General features: G+C 36.2%; 1 protein-coding gene and 1 long non-coding RNA gene across 2 annotated transcripts in view; one reads left to right on the top strand and one right to left on the bottom strand.

Annotated features, from left to right (window-relative positions):
• The window catches only part of LOC114932283 (uncharacterized), a 31,977-nt gene that overhangs the window by 13,266 nt on the left and 4,720 nt on the right, over nt 1–13,991 (top strand). The window lies entirely within an intron of this gene.
• Nucleotides 8,218–13,991, bottom strand: part of LOC146721153 (uncharacterized) — a 72,794-nt gene continuing 67,020 nt past the window's right edge. The window contains exons 3-4 of the long non-coding RNA XR_014925774.1: nt 8,532–8,637; nt 8,218–8,400 (exon numbers count right to left, since the gene is read on the bottom strand). This is a non-coding gene — a long non-coding RNA (uncharacterized LOC146721153). The remainder of the gene's footprint in view (nt 8,401–8,531; nt 8,638–13,991) is intronic.

Raw genomic sequence — 13,991 nt, 5'->3', positions numbered from 1 at the left:
AACGAGCGCAGCATTAATTAGGGGACTCAAAGGCCCCTCCGATGTATTTCTCTCTCTCTCTCTCTCCCTCTCTTTCCCTTTCCCTTTCTCTCTCTTTCACCGCAACCGCGATTGCTATCATCGGCAATCTCGTTATATGAAACTAGGCAACAGCGGATACGGTTATTCCTCTATTGTCGTGATTACTATCCTCCGCCCACATTGTCATTCTCCAGTCTGATGCGCTGCAACTGCACACCCTTTCGCGATCGAGAGAAGTACGCACTCCAAATAGTAACGACGATTTCGGAAGGGCGAAGTGAACGTGAAAAAAATCGCGTTTCAAGGGAAAATCTTTGAGCCTCGCGTTCCAAAACTTGTTTGCCGAGCTAGGATTTACACCCCATAGTTTCTATCCTTCTAGGTCATCTTTCTACGAGTTTACGTCGTCGCAAAAAAAATTGTTCCCAGAAGAATTTGATAGTTATATTTGATAGTATCATTATTACACACTGAAAAAAATTTATTGAATTCGAATAAATATTATTAAAATATATTATAATAAATATTATTTATTTTCAATATATATATATATATATATATATAATATTATATATAATATATAAATTTATAATAATTTATTGGAAATTAATAATATTGATTTAATGTGAAAAAACATTTATTTAATATAAGAAAATCTTTTTCAATACAGAAAAATATTTGCTTCAAATAAATAATTTATAAAGTAGTATTGAAATAAATATTTATTAATTTAATTTTTTCAGTGTATTATTAAGAAGAAAACTTTTTTATAAATCGCTTGATTATAGGACAATTGCGACAAATTAGTAGCGCCGGTAGTACTTTATTCCGGCCGCAGGTTAAACGCAGGAGTAGCTTTGAAGCAAATAAATATTTTTCTGTCTCGAAAAGGACTTTCTTATATCAAATAAATACTTTTTCACATTAAATAAATATTATTAATTTCAAATAAATAATTTATAAGGCAGTATTGAAATAAATATTTATTAATTTAATTTAATTTTTTTTTCAGTGTATTATTAGAAAAAGAAAACATTTTATAACTCGCTTAATTATAAGACAATTGCGACAAATTAGTAGCGCCGGTATACTTTATTCCGGCCGCAAGTTGAACGCAGGAGTAGCTCGTTCGCGAATCTTAATCAAATACGTGGAACAAACGCGAACAAGATAGCCGTCATTTGAAATGTCTTTGAAGAAAGATGGGGCACAGAGTACGGAGTCGTGTGGGACCACACGACCGAAAGATTAATTAGACAGATTTAATTACGTATCCTTTTGCTACAACTTACTTTGCTACGGTTTCATTACCGTAAATTTGCTTTACCTCTGTTCCCGTAGCTGCTTACTTTGCGTGGTAGTAGGACAACAATGCCGGTATATAATGCCGTATTGCGTTTCTTGCATCTGCATCGTGTTGTCACAGCTGCAGAGGACAAATTTGCGAGAATATAGAGAAGATCATTGTGTGCTACGTTCGCGTATATAGATGAAATAGGTAAAACATTAGAGTTTCCGCGCTCTTTTTCCAAATTTCTCGCTATCTCGCTATCATTTATGCAAGTTTATTCGCCGTTTGCTCGAGCACCAGTTTTTATTCGACATTGTTCCATAATGTCGGGACCACATTGTGCTCACGACGCGTTCTATTCAAAACATCGCAGCGAGGGAATGTTAAAGTTAACGATTATTAACGGGAATAAAAAGAAGCATTGTTTATATAAAAGAGATGAGTCGAGACTGGAAAAAAAATCAATCGACAAATATCGATATAAAAATGAAGATTAAAACCTTCAACAATATTCCTTCACGCAGGAAGAAAAAAATTCATGCTCGCAATTTTTAATTAAAATTTAATAAACTCAATTCTTCGCTTGCATTTTTTAGAGAGCGAAATGCAAATGTGGGAATCGTATCTCGCCTTAATGCATCGCAACGTGGTTATGCGATATAATGTATATAAGATGCACCATAAACATCGCTTCGATCTGTATCTCATTCGATAGTTAATTTACACAAAGGACGACAAAGGTCTCTCCTCGGCTGCGGTGTCCCTCGTACCGCCTCGAGGGACATCGAAACTGGGGGATTCGCGCACCTGTACCGTCGCGCCGGTCGACCGATGCAGCTGCAGACTGCAGCGAGGAATGGGCAGACTCCGGTGACCGTAGCAATGACCATCGCGCGTTGTCAGTATCACGGCTGAACAAGAAAGCGTATACGTGGGGTCATCGCGCGCGCAGCCAGCTAAATTCGTAAGCAATTATGCGAACTTGGAGGAACGGCCGCACGACGGACAGGGTTGCACTAGTGGCTCCCCGAGTCACCCCTATAACAGCGCATTCCTTACTTCTCCCGCGGGATCGTTCTCGAATTAATGCATAGTCCGTGGTCGGAATACCGTGGTTCTATAGGGAGGAGCGACGAGAGGAGATGCCCCGGCTTTGAGAAGCAATTATCGGATACTATTTTTCTCGTTGGTACTCTCTCTCTCTCTCTCTCTCTCTCTCTCTCTCTCTCTCTCTCTCGAATATATATATATATATATATATATATATATATATGTTTCTTTTGTCCTGCTTATCCAATGTCATTAGCTCCGAATTAAATCTCGTTCACGTTTTTCGTGTCGACGAGCAACATCTCGCCGCATGTAATCTACCTTTATCTCATCAATTTCAATCACTGGTGCGAGGATATTTTTGTAAGCATTGACAACTAATTAACGAATAAAAATATCAATTGTTAATTTTCCATTACAATATTCTCTCTATTTTATAAATTCTTTTAATCGCAAAAGATATTTGTAGGTAAATGATAGTCGATCTTTTAATAAAATTAATTAATGACGTAATTCTCGAATTTTGATTTTCTACAGTTTATAAGCAAAGTATATTTAGCTTTATTTTCGGACAAGCATTTAGATTCTATCAGAGAGAGATTCCGTTCGATACTTCTGCTAGTTTAATCGGAACGATACCCAATACGGTATCCAACAGTAAACGATCAGTCCTCGTTTGAGTACTTAGCAAGTACTTAGAAAGTACCTATTCGCCGCAATCTCCTCGTCATTTTACGGGAAAACAGTTTCACATTGGTCCGAGCTAACTCCACACATATGTATGAGGTAATTGGCCCAAAGACCTGCAGGCGATCATAATCATTCGATCATGGAATACACAGTATGGAAACATGAAATATCACTTTACAGAAATTCGAGATGAATATTACAAATTTGATATACGTATATATTTTATGTATTATGATATATTAACACGCTACTATATATTATACTATATATTATACTATACTACTAAATTTTATATATACACAAATAGATCTTATTATTAGGAAACAATTTTTCTTCAACACAAAAATATCGAGGCATCAATAATTTTTCAGTTATAAGTGATTGAAAATAAAAGGTTTTTCGCAAACTAAGCCTTGTGGATATAAAATATTAACAAAACCACATTCTCCAATTAATTTCAAGCAGAGTTTACTTTACTAAAATTTTAATTTAAGGGGAACATACAAAAAATGATGACCTCCCTCGACATTTTTGCCGAGGAAAAACCGTCTTCAAATAACGAGATTTATTTGTATATTTTCAGTGTGACACTTTATGTCAGCCTGTATATATATATATATGTATATATAACACAAAAATAATTATTATATGATTAAATATTTTTTGTAAATCTCCCCGTCTCTCTTTATTCTCTCTTTTATGATTATCAGAGTTGGAAAGGACTCAATTACAAAGAGTTGAAGGATGTAATTCTTTTCAAATTACATCAATTTACCAAGTACATACATAAATAATACGTCTCTCAAGCTCTTGTATTCAGAAACACACTCGAAGACCGCAAATAAAAGGCATTCGCAAAGAAAAAATTCAGTACAATACTTAAATGTCACTCGAACACCGCAACGTTTTTTTTTTCTTATAAACATCAATAAGATACTCCATCTCCCGGCTGACGGCGTGCGACAGTTATGGAACGAGTGTATATCATAAAGAAACGTTTCTTTGCGATGATTGAAGAGGCAATTGTAGATGGAGGAAATTGAACAATGTCGTCACTAATTTAGCCAATTGCGGCTGCACATGTTTCGTTTACAATGTCCACTTGCGTACGCGTGTACAATCCGAAGAGGAATGAGTGTGCGTGCACTCAGCTACGAGAGACAGTGAGTGAATTACGCATTTAAACGTACTTGCGATAATTATTAAGAGAAGTTACGTTCTAGGAAGGAAGACATATACAATACTTGCTTCGCGAAGTGCTCGATGGCAGGCGGAAGGATAAACCGCAATAAACAATAATACCAATTAAAACTGCCAATTACGGTGTTAACTACATCCACGTTCTTCCTCGTAACGCAACTCGATTGCACAATCGAAAGGGTTCGAGGCATTACGAATACATCTCTTGTCCTACAAGAAAATATTTGCAACGCATTTAGTAATTGAGCATGCGAGAGAAGTAGAATATTTAAATTCTGTTCTAAATCTGTCAAATATTAAATTTTGTTAAACCCACCCCTTTTAGACCTAAGTAACAACAGAGATATGTATCGAAAGCAATGCGCTAATTACATCGTTGAAATATATATGATATTTCACGTAATCGCTTATATAGTGATTCATTTTGCACATAGCATGAAAGCTTTTAATATACACGCTTATCGCGGCGTGCGGTGAATATGCATAGCGATAAGCGCAACCTCCGACGTTTAGGATCAAAACTGATTGCGAGAGCGGGAGTTGTGTGGGAGCACTCTCGAATGCCTCGCACGCGAAAGAGGGAACGTTCCTTGCATTATGAGATGTGCGTGTGTGAGTTACTTAAGCGCAACGCCTTGACGAAGCGCCGGACGTCTTCTCTCGCGCTAGGACGACTGACCATTTGACTTCTCGATCCGCCCACATCTCGTAAAACGGTCCACTCGCTCTTCCCACAACCTCGAATTTTCGAGCAATTTGTATCAATCAAGCCTCTCTCCCGCCTCGCTCTCGTATCCCTCGAGAAAAATTTACCCACGAGAACGATTTGTTTTAATATCTTCAGAAACGGGGCTACATGCGAAATTATTAATCTCCGTGTGTATATCTCTGTATTATGTATGTATTAATACAGATAGATTTTAATCTCCTTACACATTTGTTTTCTCGCACAATTTATGCGATATAATTTAATGCAATACATTTGTAATTTATAATACAAAAATCTTCATGAAAACAACATAATTACGTTCTGTTGAAATAATTTAAATTATTTCATGAAAAATAATAACAATATATTATATTTAAAAATCCTTACGTTTAATCCGAATAGAAAACAAAATTGAAAAAGAATTACTAATTGCGGTATAATAATTGAATATGTATGGTAATTACGAAACGAATGCCGTGTTATTTTTAAATTTTATATCGCGGTCATCTTCCCTCCCGCAGTCACTGATTGTGTATGGTGCTAATTAAAAGTGCAACGAATGATCGATTTTCATGAATAAACGAACAATCGAAATTAAATGCAAGCAATTAACGATAACTCGTATCGCGGTTTTATTTTACATTCCATGTTCATACCATGTAAATTTTTCACATTCTGTCAATTTGAATGCATCTCTATATCAATTTCACTATCAAACAATATTATATAGTGTAAAAATATTTGTTAAAATCCGTTTAATTCATGCCGATCAATATTACTGATAACGTAATAAATGCTTCCAAAGTTAAGAATATCAGCAATGATTTAAATTGCTGGCAGTGTATCTTAGAGTTCAATAAAATCAATTGTCTCTCCTTTATGTATATGTGCGAAAGAATGAATGATTCGAATTTGCGAGCTCGAAAATTTATACCACTATTTCATCTCTCGCGCAAATAAATAGTTCTCATTAAAATGAATCATTTCGAATCGAACAAAACGGGAAAGCCTGAATTAATTCGCAGCGGATGCACCTGCTGTTAACATCGCGCAAGAAATTTCCCAAAATTGAGTGTTTTACTGCGCCGCGGGGTAAAACCTGGCGCGCCCCGGAGAGTTTTCATAAATCGCGACGCACACATAAGTTCGTTTAACCAGAAATTTATTCCCCCAACTCCCTCGGCCGTGTAATAGTGCCTGTTTTTCCACTGAGAACGAGAGGGATGAAGCACGCAGAGAGATATAACGAGAAACGCGCGCATATATGTAGAAATGCAATCGTCGGTCACTCTCTCTCTCTCTCTCCCTCTTTCGCTCTTTGTGTGTATACGGCAAAAAAGAATTGCGAGCAAAGCGTATCGACGTGTCGACGTTGGCGAACGAGCAAATAAACGCGCCGCCGAGCTCCGCCGTCGCGCCAAATTTATCGCGCGCGCGCTTAATTAGCGGGCAAATAACGCGATTAACGCGCGGCCGACCGCCGCGACGGTTTGTCGCGTTTACCGCGCGAATCGGAAAGCTTGTATACACTGAGCTCCGGAAACTGTTGCTCGCGACAGCCAGAAATGCAGCCGGTGTCCCGCGACCGGAGAAAAACGAAAGGCACAAAGGCATACGAACAATAACGCGTCCGGCGTGACTAATGCACCGGTTATTGCACCAAGCTATTTATTTTCGACATTTGAAATATTGCGGCGTTATACGGATATCCTATATGCGAAAACGATATTTCAATTATTTCAATTATTATATTGTATTTATAGGTATGTAAACGTAGAGCGTTATTCATAAAATTCGTATACCTATATGTTTGTGACTATAAAGAGGAGAATGAAGTGGTTATAACTGTGCACATTTTTTTTTATCAATCTTTTTCTACATATGAATCCTGAAAGTTACACATTATTCCCAGCGATCTGTCGGATACAATCATTGGAAAAATTGATACGTCTTTTTAAAAAATGTTATTGAAATTTTACTAAAAATTAATAAAATTTCTAAAAATAATTTTTATATATTGTACATTAATAAACTATTTAAATTTTCTAACACATTTTTTAAAAGACAATGTGTTGATTTTTACAATAATTGTATCCGACAGATCTTGTATCGCGGGAAAAAGTGTAGCTTTCAAGATTTATATGTAGAAAAAGATGGATAAAAAAGTGCACAGTTTCAACCACTTCATTCTCTTCCTTATAAGTAAAGATGAACTTTACGAACGTTCTGTATAAAATAATCATATATATTGTTTATATATTTTAATACAACATATAATTATATATTGTTTATACATTGTATTACAATATATATTTATATATTGTTTATATACTCTTTCTTTTATTACGAGAAATATATTCTTATTGTTCTATCTTTCTGCTGCTACTTCTAGAAATAAATTTTTTTTTAAAGTTTATGAGACATTATCGATGAACTATTGTGAAATATAAAAGACAGAATAACGGTGAGAATCGTATTTTTGCTATTACTCGCGAAGGACGAAGGAACGGGGAAAGATGAATCGTTGAAAGTTTTTACTCGTTGCGGTGTAAAACGCGCGGAATGGAATGGAAGTCGAAGTATTGGCTTTGCATTTGATCAACCGTGCAATGAATAAGGAAAACTTGGTCGCGTTCTATGCATCGGAATCTGTTGCGTTTGTAAGCCTGAATTGTAAGACCGCACAGCTGTGAACGCGCGTACTGGAAAATAATATCATACGGGAAATATATAAATGATATTTCAAATCATAAATTATTCATAATAAATACGCCACTTCTTTCTCCGAAGCCGCCTTTAGCTTTCCCAACCAATCTTTGGAAAATTGTGATGTATTGTATAAAGGTCAATTTTTATGAAATTTAATTTAATAGTATAAAAGAATAAAATATTATGCATACTTATTTTTGTGAAATAAAATCAACTTAAAATATTTTTCATTTGTATTCAAAGAGAGAAATTCCATCTTCGACACGAATAAAATACATAAAAAAAATATAAAAAAATTGTTGAATAAAATTATTACGTTATATTTATTAGAATTATAGAATTTAATACGAAAACAATAAAATAAAATAATGGCCAAATAATAGTTTATCTGTGATGATCAACGTGTAATGCTAAAGCCATTACCAGAAAAGGAAAGAGAAAGGGAGATAAAATTAAAGCCTCGCCGGGTACGATGCGGGATAAAATTCAAAGTATCGGTTTTACATTTGATCAGCGACGCGACGAATAAGGAAGCCCCGTATCCTGCCATATCCGAGTCCGCGACGAGGCAAATCAATCCTCGGAACTTCAAAGGAATCCCGCCGCTCTGATCCTTCGGGATTCCCTGATACGCGTGGGAGTCTTTAATCAGAGAACGTGGCTCTCGACGGAACGTCGACCCCGAGAATGGGCTCTCTCGCCCATTGTCTTCAGAATCGGTCCGTCCGGCCTGTCGCGTGGCATATTAATTAATTCGCTAATTATTAAACTAATTGCCGGTTTAATTGGCCCGCGAGAGGAGCAAACGGAGGAACGGAAAAGGACTACGGACCGCGCTTAATTGTGTGCCATGATACATACCTTTAGGGACGTGCGAATCCGAATTTCTAACTAGACCGTGGAATTTCTTGTTTCCAACGATCCGAATTAAATAATGCTAGCAATTGATCCTCTTTTCAAGTTGTATCTGTAATTAAACAATTAATCTAAAATTAACGATGACGTATGTTTTAATTGCTCGCTTTAATTTATATCTATGCAGTACCGGCTTTAGGGTAGGGCGCAGTGGGGCGACTGCCCGGGGCGCCGGATCTGTAGGGGCGCTGCTGCCCGGTGCTCCATAGAGTCCCTCTAATAAGATGTCGCGACTCTTATTAGAGGGACTCTAGTGCCCCCTAGTATGCAAGAGTACCTATATCTCCTCACTGTGTTATAAACCCTGACATGCTCTCTATACCTTTGTATATCTTTTGATTCTTTTGTCTCACATCTGTATTTATCATGGCTATCGCGTTCTCCGCTTTGTGCGGATCTTCATCGCCACGCTTGACGCTCGACTCCCTCATCACGCGGGCGCCTTCCACCGCTTTGCGCATACTTGTACGATTGGTAGGGCGCTCCCACCACCTGCAAAGCGCGCGTAGTGGGGATCGTTGCAGCTCCCGTACTTGTTTACTTGTTTGCATGCGGTCTGGAATCTAGAATTCTGGACTCAAGCGGTGCTCGGTCCTCTAAAAAGTCTCTAAGTCTCTAAGCTTCCTTTTTTTTTACTGATTAATTGCATCAGTAATTAGTAAGAAAGATTTTTTTTCAACATGTCCGACCATAGAGTGAAAAAAAACCATCTGGTTCGGAATACCGAAAACGCAAGGCTGAAAAAGAAAAAGAGTTTCAGCAAGCCAAAAAATTTATGAGTCTCGATAAATATATTGAAACAAAACAGCGAAACGAAAATGAAGGTAATTTAGAAGGTGTTGCTTCATTTTCTACTGCCTCTACATCAGTAAAAGAACCCTCCACCGAGCTTCAGGGCATAACTGAAACGAGAATTGATGAACTCTTCAATGAAAGTAAAATTTCATCAGACCTGACTCCCATATCCGAGCTTCCTCAAAATCCTGAGGACTCATTATCATTGTCAGGAATTACTAATGCATCATTAGAGCTTGGTACAGTTAATTTATCAGATGTAGGTACTTGGCTGGCTATTCGGAATAGCAAAACTATTGACTATATAATAACTATGGGTCCAACGCAGATTCACATTGATCGAGATAACTTTCCGAAAGATGAAACCGGTCGTCATTTCTCAAGTTCTCACTACTCTAAGAAACTTGCAAATAATGAAACAATCCAACGTCGTTGGTTAGTTTACTCTATTTCTAAAGATCGTGTTTTTTGTTTTTGTTGTCGGCTTTTCAATAGTTAGTCAGCATCGAGTTTAGTGTCTGAAGGATATAATAAGTGGAAACATTTGTCTGAAATTCTAAAAATGCATGAAAACAGCACATTCCATAAGAAATTTTACCATCAATGGTTTGAAGCTGAAATAAGATTGAAGAGAGGAAAAACGATCGATTGTGAAGAACAAAAATTGATTAGCAGAGAAACATTACGGTGGAATAATGTTTTGATTCGGTTGATGAATATTGTTCTTTACCTCGCTGAAAATAATATGGCGTTCAGAGGAACCTCAGACAAATTATACACACCGAACAATGGAAAGTTTTTGGGACTAGTACAATTAGTAGGCAAGTTTGATCCGATTATGCAAGAACATTTGAAGTTGGCAATGTTGGGTGATATTTCGGATCACTATTGCGGAAAGAATATTCAAAATGAATTAATAGATTTGATGGGTGAAAAAGTCAAATCTGAAATTGTATCGAGAGCCAAAAACTCTAAATATTATTCTATCATAGCTGACTGCACTCCAGATATAAGTCATATTGAACAACTTTCTTTAACAATTCGATTTGCTGACTTATCAGATGACAATATAAGCATAAAAGAGCATTTCATAGAATTCATTCCTGTCGGTGACTCTAGTGGCGCAGGACTTACTGAAGTAATTCTAAATGTGCTAAATAAACACGGACTTGAACTGCACAATTGTAGGGGTCAGGGGTATGATAATGGAGCAAACATGAAGGGAAAAAATATTGGTGTACAAAAAAGAATCTTAGATTTAAACCCCTTGGCTTTCTTTGTACCGTGTGGCTGCCATAGCTACAATCTCGTATTGTGTGACGCTGCTAAATCGTCGGTAAAGTCAGTTACTTTGTTTGGGGTTTTGCAGAGATTGTTCACACTGTTTTCTGCTTCTGTTAATCGATGGAAAATCTTAACCGATCACTTAGGACTCTATAGTTTGAAAAAACTGAGTGACACACGTTGGGAAGCAAAAATAAACAGTGTAAAAGCAGTCCGCTATCAAATTTGTGACGTTCATGCTTTAGTTACTTTGGCTAACAAAACTGAGAAAAGTGATGTTACTATCTCGCACGAGGCAATCACTTTAACAGAACAGTTAAAAGATTTTGGCTTTATAGTTTCCCTAGTTGTTTGGTACGACATTCTTTTTCAAATCAATGTCGTGAATAAATCTCTGCAGTCAAAAACCGTGGACCTCAGTAAATGCACAGAAATGCTGGAAAACTGTTGCAATTTTTTAGAAGAATACCGAAAAATTGGTTTCAAGAAAGCTCTTTCAACAGCAAGGGATCTGGCGAATGAACTACAAATCGAGCCTGTTTTTAAACCAATGAAAAAAGTACGACGCATAAAACGCCAGGCTGGTGAAATGGCCACGGACGAACCTATCGAATCCCCAGAGAAAAAATTTGAAATTGAATTTTTTAATAAATTGTTGGACGTCTCTTTAATGTCAATAAAAGAAAGGTTCAGACAGTTACATAACTATTCAGAAACATGGTCTTTTTTGTACAATATAAAAAAGATACCTGAAAAAAATGAACTTCTGAAATTCTGTACTGATCTCCAATTAAAACTTACTGTTGGTTCCGATTCCGATATAGATGGTTATTTATTGTGTGATGAACTCATAAGTCTTAAAAATTTTTTTCCAGATGACGATGATATTACTCCCATTTTCGTTTTAAATTTTATTAAACAGCGCAATATTTATGAACTATATCCAAATGTATGGATCGCATTGCGCATTTTGGTAACTATACCTGTAACGGCCCAAGTAACACATGAAGCTTTAAAACGTCTGCGATAACGTTGTCGTAGCTTAAACTGCAGCATTTTTGTCTACCACAGCTACTGCGACAACATCATTATGACGTTTTGAGAAAGTTGTAACAGCAAAAGTGGGACAACATTTTTAAGCTTTGAAAATGATGTCACAGCTATATGGTTGCACAGCTATTTTGCTGTAAAGACGTCATCACAGTCATATGGTTGCACAGCTATTTTGCTGTAAAGACATTGTCACAGTCATACGGTTGCACAGCTATTTTGATGTAAAGACGTTGTCATAGCTACATTACAGCAATCGGAGTAAGCAATACAAATAACGGATAATTAATATTCAAGCAATACAAATAATGGATAATTAATATTCAATAAAAGTTAAATTTTAATTTTAACATTCCGTAAAAAGGTTAAAAAAATATTAAAAATTTTTTTTTTGCTTTAACTGGGATTGAACTTATGACAACCCGAAACCTTTGCTTCAAAAGCTTAGATTAAAAAAAATTAATTAATTATTGCAAATAATTACAATTTATAACTTACATATAAGTATACTAGTAATGCGGACACAAATTCATACAAATACTGTGATTACAGAATTATATACTATCCTTAAGTAATAAGTTTAGATTCGCAATAAGTGAACGCATGGGTCCGCTAACCATCGCTGATACATACTAAATTTAACATAAAATTGAAAGTCATGTTACTCTTTGCTATAACATACAAATTATAGCCAGATTACAGCTATAAATACAGTTAAAATTGCTGTGACTGCATTTTGGATTTTCAGATCGCTGTCACAACGACTTTACAGCTATAAATACAGCTAAAATCGCTGTGGCTGCATTTTGGATTTTCGGATCGTTGTCACAGCGACTTTACAGCTATAAATACAGCTAAAATTGCTGTGGCTGCATTTTGGATTTTCAGATCGCTGTCACAACGACTTTACAGCTATAAATACAGCTAAAATCGCTGTGGCTGCATTTTGGATTTTCGGATCGTTGTCACAGCGACTTTACAGCTATAAATATAGCTAAAATTGCTGTGGCTGCATTTTGGATTTTCAGATCGCTGTCACAACGACTTTACAGCTATAAATACAGCTCAAATTGCTGTGGCTGTATTTTGGATTTTCGGATCGTTGTCACAGCGACTTTACAGCTATAAATACAGCTAAAATTGCTGTAGCTGCATTTTGGATTTTCATATCGCTGTCACAACGACTTTACAGCTATAAATACAGCTCAAATTACTGTGGCTGCATTTTGGATTTTCCGATAGCAGTCACAATGATTTTACAGCTATAAATATAGCTAAAATTGCTGTGGCTGTATTTTGATTCTTTTATTAACTATCGCAGCGCTTTTACAGTTAAAAATCCAGCAAAATAGCATTTGCAGCCAAATAGATGTAATTAAGGCTGGCAGAACGTTTTACTAGCTACATTTTTGCTGTTGCAGCGAATATAGCCAGACTGTGTTACTTGGGGGTAGCTAGTGGAGAACGCAGTTTTTCGAAACTTAAGTTAATAAAGACTTATCTACGATCAACGATTTCACAGACAAGACTTACTAACTTAGCTACTCTTTCAATTGAAAATGAAATTGCCGCAAACTTGAATTTCACCGATTTGATTCGAGTGTTTGCCGATAAAAAGGCCCGAAAAGTGTAATTTTAATAAACTTCCGTAATCTCTCAAAAACTCTAGTTTAAGCTTTGTCCTCTAAGAAACCCGAAATAATAAAAGTATCTAAAATACAAAAAAATACAAAAAATAAAAATATAAAAAAAATATAAATATATAAAAAAAACAAAAACAAAAAAGGAGCTACAAAAACTTTCTACGTCCACGTCGTTAGCTCTGGGTAAAGCTAAAGGAAAATTTTCTGAATTTTTATATGCGTGCATTCGTTTATATCCGTTCAGGCTAGTAAAGATATCGAAAATTGAATGGGCGCCACGATAATCTTGCCCAGGGCGCCAATGTTGCTAAAGCCGGCACTGTATCTATGTAATAATTATATTACGATTTTATAGAATATGCATATACATATGTATATGTATATAGATAACATTTGCAAACAACATCTATACATGTCACTAAATGCAATGGCGTTAAATTTGTGCTTGTTTTTGTTTGTCATTTACGTATTCGCACAGTTTTGCATGTTTGTGCATTCGACACACACACTATTCAATATTTATGTCTTCGGTATGTAGAGCACGTCAGAAGCATTCGTATCCCAATACGTAGACTTTATTCAATGCAAAGTGAGTACTTCGTATCAGAGGCACGCGCGGGAACCGCGGTTTCGC

The sequence above is a fragment of the Nylanderia fulva genome, unplaced genomic scaffold (genome assembly GCF_048542155.1).
Source record: "Nylanderia fulva isolate GAGA-0341 unplaced genomic scaffold, ASM4854215v1 Scaffold54, whole genome shotgun sequence".
Lineage (NCBI taxonomy): Eukaryota > Metazoa > Arthropoda > Insecta > Hymenoptera > Formicidae > Nylanderia > Nylanderia fulva.
Note: the sequence above shows the minus strand (reverse complement) of the source record. Positions and strands in the feature narration are given on the sequence as shown.